Source organism: Trachypithecus francoisi, unplaced genomic scaffold, assembly GCF_009764315.1.
Source record: "Trachypithecus francoisi isolate TF-2019V2 unplaced genomic scaffold, Tfra_2.0 Lachesis_group5, whole genome shotgun sequence".
Classification (NCBI taxonomy): Eukaryota; Metazoa; Chordata; class Mammalia; order Primates; family Cercopithecidae; genus Trachypithecus; species Trachypithecus francoisi.
In genome coordinates, this window is record NW_022681470.1 from 94,331,596 (window position 1) to 94,337,557 (window position 5,962).

Genomic DNA, 5,962 nt, shown 5'->3' on the forward strand with positions numbered 1-5,962 from the left:
GAGGCAGGAGAATGGCGTGAACCCAGGAGGCGGAGCTTGCAGTGAGCTGAGATCCGGCCACTGCACTCCAGCCTGGGCAACAGAGCAAGACTCCGTCTCAAAAAAAAAAAAAAAAAAAAAAAGCCCAAACAGGGCCGGGCATGGTGGCTTATGCCTTTAATCTCAGGACTTTGGGAGGCAAAGGCGGGTGGATCACCTGAGGTCAGGAGTTTGAGACAAACCTGGCCAACATGGTGAAACCCTGTCTTGACTAAAAATACAAAAATCAGCCAGGTGTGGTGGTGTGCGTCTGTAATCCCAGCTACTCGGGAGGCTGAGGCAGGAGAACTGCTTGAACCCGGGAGGCAGGGTTTACAGTGAGCCAAGATCACACAACTGCACTCCAGCCTAGGTGAAAGAGCAATACTCCATCGAAAGAAAAAAAGAGAGGAAGAGAGGAAGGGAGGGAAGGAGGGAAAGAAAGAAAAAAGAGAAGAGGCGAAGGGGAGGGGAGGGAAGAGGAGAAAAGAAAGAAGGCAGGAAGGAAGAAAGAAATCCAGTTGAAATCGTTAAATTTGTTGTAATTTTGTCTTTGACACAATAAACATTAGTCCTTATTAAAACTAACTTTACGGCCGGGCATGGTGGCTCAAGCCTGTAATCCTAGTACTTTGGGAGGCCGAGACGGGTGGATCAGGAGGTCAGGAGATTGAGACCATCCTGGCTAACACGGTGAAACCCCATCTCTACTAAAAAATACAAAAAAACTAGCCGGGCAAGGTGGCACGCGCCTGTAGTCCCAGCTACTCAGGAGGCTGAGGCAGGAGAATGGCCTAAACCCGGGAGGCGGAGCTTGCAGTGAGCTGAGATCCGGCCACTGCACTCCAGCCTGGGCGACAGAGGGGGCTCCGTCTCAAAAAAACAAAAAAACAAAAAAAACCCCCAAAAAACTAAGTTTATTTAGAAAATAGAATATCCTCAAGGACAAATCACATTGTACAGGAAATATGAAATGTGAAATAATATTCACCCTGGAATTTTTTTTTTTTTTTTGAAACAGACTGTTACTCTGTCTCCCAGGCTGGAGTGCAATGGCACAATCTCGGGTCACTGCAACCTCCGACTCCTGGGTTCAAGTGATTCTCATACCTCAGCTTCCCGAGTAGCTGGGATTACAGGTGTGCACCACCACTCCCAGCTAATTTTTGTATTTTCATTTCAGATGGGATTTCGCCATGTTGGCCATGAACACCTGTCCTCAAGTTATTCACTGCCTCAGCCTCCCAAAGTGCTGGGATTATAGGCATGAGCTACTGTGCCCAGCCACCCTGGAAAAATTTTACAAAATGAAGTATAAAAAGAAGAAAAAGAGGGACGGGCATGGTGCCTTGTGCCTGTAATCCCCGCACTTTGCAAAGTCGAGGCAGGAGATCCTTTGAGTTTAGGAGTTTGAGACAAATCTGCGCAACACAGCAAGACCCTGTCTGTACAAAAAATACAGACGCTAGGCTGGGCGCAGTGGCTCATGGCTGTAATCCCAGCACTTTGGGAGTCCGAGGCCTGCAGATCACGAGGTCAGGAGATGGAGACCATCCTGGCTAACACGGTGAAACCCCGTCTCTACTAAAAATACAAAAAATTAGCCAGGCGTGGTGGCAGACGCCTGTAGTCCTAGCTACTCAGGAGGCTGAGGCAGGAGAACGGCGTGAACCCGGGAGGCGGAGCTTGCAGTGAGCTGAGATCCTGCCACTGCACTCCAGCCTGGGCAACAGAGCAAGACTCTGTTTCAAAAAAAAAACCAAAAAACTGGAATTAGCCAGGTGTGGTGGTGTGCACCTGTAGTCCCAGTTACTCTGGAGGCTGAAGTGGGAGGATTGCTTGGGCCCAAGAGGCAGAGGTTGCACTGAGCCGAAATCAAGCCACTGCACCCCAGCTAGGGCAACATATGGAGACCCTGTCTCAAAAAAAAAAAAAAAAAAATTGGTCGGACGCAGTGGTCACACCTGTAATCCCAGCACTTGGGAGACCAAGGTAGGCAGATCATGAGGTCAGGAGTTCAAGACTAGCCTGACCAACACGGTGAAACCCCATCCCTACTAAAAATACAAAAATTAAGCCACTGGGTGTGGTGGCTCATGCCTGTAATCCCAGCACTTTGGGAGGCCGAGGCCTGCAGATCACGAGGTCAGGAGTTCGAGACCATCCTGGCTAACACGGTGAAACCCCATCTCTGCTAAAAATACAAAAAATTAGCCAGACATGGTGGCAGACGTCTGTAGTCCCAGCTACTCAGGAGGCTGAGGCAAGAGAATGGCGTGAACCCAGGAGGCGGAGCTTGCAGTGAGCTGAGACCTGGCCACTGCACTCAAGCCTGGGCAACAGAGCGAGACTCCGTCTCAAAAAAAAAAAAAAGGTTGCCCAGTACCTGGCCAAAACAGAAGAGGCTCACTCACTGTACACAGAGGGAAAGAGGAAGGAGACGGTTTAACTTCTAAACTCACTAAAGCAGGAAAGGCAAATGTGGAATGTGCTCAGGAAATATCTGTGAGATGAATGAATTTGAGGGAAGTAAGGTACTAGATAATTACCTGCCCTACCCAGAATAAATCCTGTGCAATGTTTCTTTGAAAAGCAGGAAGTCAGGCTGGGCGCTGTGGCTCATGCCTGTAATCCCAGCCCTTTGGGAGGCCAAGGCATGTGAATCACCTGAGGTCAGGAGGTTGAGACCAGCCTGGCTAACATGGTGAAATCCCATCTCTACTAAAAATACAAAAATTAGCCAGGCATGGTGATGCGTGCCTGTAGTCCCAAGTACTTGGGAGGCTGAGGCAGGAGAATTGCTTGAACCCAAGAGGCAGAGGTTGCAGTGAGCTGAGACAGCCACTGCAGTCCAGACTGGGTAACAGAGTGAGACTTCATCTCAAAAAAAAAAAAAAAAAGAAAGAAAGAAAAGCAGGAAGTCTGGAAGAGGTGGATACTGACATAGTGAAGCAACTAGTTCAGTTCTACAACTTGACAGCCACACCTGTGCCAGGCTGTCTACAAGGATATTTAGAATGAGTAAGACATTCCTTCAAGGAACTCCAGGAACATAGGCCTAATATATTGCAATGTTTAGTGTCAAGCAGTGCACTAGAGACACATTATCACACTCAAACCTCACAACAATTCTCTGAAGTAGGAATTATCACTCCCCTTTCGTAGATGAAACAGAGGCTTAGAGTACTTGATTTATTGAAGGTCAAACAGCCAGTAAATGGTGTAGCCAGGATTCCAACCTTTCTGTCTCACTAAGACTGTACAAAAAAAGATACAAACAACAGACAAATAGTTCCCAGGTGCCTACCAAGTTGCCAGGCACTGTGTTTATCTCACTGACCCCTTTGAGGTTGTGGCATTGCCTCCATTTTCTACGCGAGGAAATAGGGTGAGAGCTGGGGTTAGTCTGGTCATGACTGTGTGTGCCATTCCCGCTAATCTCATTTGATGTGATTAATGAGGCAAATGGCATAGACAACTTCCTTCTCACGTCCACTGAGCATATGACTTTTTACAACACTTCCTGGTTTCTGAATTACTTTACAAACCTCCCTGTCCTGTGAGGAAGGAAGAACGGTTATTACAATCTACATCTAGAAGCCAATTGCCCTTTAGAGATATGGCTGCAATTGCCTCACTGCCTGTGTCATGTGACTCTCCCAGGCCCTTAGTGATTAAATGAGGGATGCTGCAGAGGAGCCATGCTGACCACTTCCTCCCTCCTGTCCTGCCATCCCACTGCTGGTGTCCCAACCTCCTTGTGCCCTACACTTCCCTGGCTAATAACCCCCCTCACTTTTTCCTATGTGAAGCCATCCTGGATAATTCCCCACCCAGGGATGGTCCCTCCTCATATCAGACCTGGATAATTCCCCACCAGGGATGGTCCCTCCTCATATCAGAGAGCTCTCCATGCACACCTGTTACCTTTTCTGTTTTTACCTGTAAATATCTACGTGCCTGATTTCCATACCTCATACGCCTCTACAGGGCAAAGACTGTGTCTTTTGTTTATTTTTTTGAGACGGAGTCTCGCTCTGTCGCCCAAGCGGGAGTGCTGTGGCGCGGTCTCCGCTCACTGCAAGCTCCACCTCCCGGGTTCACGCCATTCTCCTGCCTCAGCCTCTCCAGCAGCTGGGACTACAGGCGCCCGCCACCGCGCCCGGCTAATTTTTTGTATTTTTAGTAGAGACAGGGTTTCACTGTGTTAGCCAGGATGGTCTCAATCTCCTGACCTTGTGATCCGCCCGCCTCGGCCTCCCAAAGTGCTGGGATTACAGGCGTGAGCCACCGCGCCCGGCCTAAGACTGTGTCTTAAACATCACGATAGCCTTAGCATTTTGTGTAGTGAAGGTTTTGTTTTGTTTTATTTGTTTGTTTTTGTTTTTTAGTATCAGCTTTATTTGTCTCATTTTGAAATTTTTATCAAAAAAGCAGTGTGCCTGCTGGGGTTCCCATCCTCTGGAATTTAGGAACCTTTACCCCATTCTCCATCCAAATCTGTCTTCTGTGTTCTAGGCTCTTCCTAAAGTTGTCATTCACACATACCTTCGAATTTTTTTTTTTTGAGACGGAGTCTCACTCCGTTGCCCAGGCTGGAGTGCAGCCGCCGGATCTCAGCTCACTGCAAGCTCCGCCTCCCGGGTTTACGCCATTCTCCTGCCTCAGCCTCCCGAGTAGCTGCGACTACAGGCGCCTGTGACCTTGCCCGGTTAATTTTTCGTATTTTTTAGTAGAGACGGGGTTTCACCGTGTTAGCCAGGATGGTCTCGATCTCCTGACCTCGTGATCCGCCCGTCTCGGCCTCCCAAAGTGCTGGGATTACAGGCTTGAACCACTGCACCTGGCCACCCTCCAGAATTTTAAAGGGTGTATAATCTGTAACAACTCAGAGGAAGCCAATTGCCCTTTAGAAATATGCCTGCAATTCCCTCACTTCCTGTGTCATGTGACTCTCTCAGTCATCACATGACCCATCCACACTGGGAAGCCAGAATTACCTGCAGGACTAACCTAGTGCCTGTAGCTATGGCAGGTACCTGCATCCTTGTTTTTGTTTAGTGGATCCTCTATCCTTCAGAGACTCTGGAACCCCTGCGGTCTTCTCCTCATCCAATGACCCTAAGGTGATGGAGTTTTCCGGAGAGGTAAGAGAGAGCTCCCAATCAGCACTGTCACAGTGCTTCTGGAATCCTGGCACTGGAATTCAATGAATGACAGACTCTCTTTGAATCCAGGGCCATCATGGCTCTTTGAGCAAGGCACAGGTGGAGGGAGGGGTCGAAGTTGAAATGGGTGGAAGAGTGGTGGGGAGCGTCCTGATTTGGGATGGGCAGAGAGTTGTCATCAGAAGCGTGTCTGTGGGCCTTGTCCTAATGAATGTGGGAGACTAGGCCATGGGCACCCAAAGGCAGCTGAACCCTGCCCAGGAGAGTAGTTGAGGCGGGAGAGGGGCTTGCTTTTCAGCCACTCCTCATTCTGTCCTCAGGAATGTCCCAAGCCTTCGGGTAGGGTAAGCATCATGGCCGCCAGCCTCACAGGATTGCTTCTACTTCAGGCAGTGTCTTGGGCATCAGGTAAGTGAGTCAAGGCAGTGGCGAGGTAGCACAGAGGCTCCCTTCTGCCTCGTAGTCCTTTGGTAGCCTTCCAGTACTCTGGTGGTAGACTTTTAATAGGTGCTCAATAAATCCTTTTGAGTGACTGAGACCAACTTTGGGGTGAGGAGTTTTGAAATCGTCTTGTCTCTCCGAGCAGCTGTGTCCGTTCTCCACATCCTCATCAGACCTCACCTCTGCTTGTGCTCCCTCCCTCCCAGGTGGTGCCCCTGCATCCCTAAAAGCTTCAGTTACAACTTGGTGGTCTGTGTCTGCAATGCCACATACTGTGACTCTCTTGACCCCCGACCTTTCCTGCCCTCGGTACCTTCAGCTGCTATGAGAGCAGA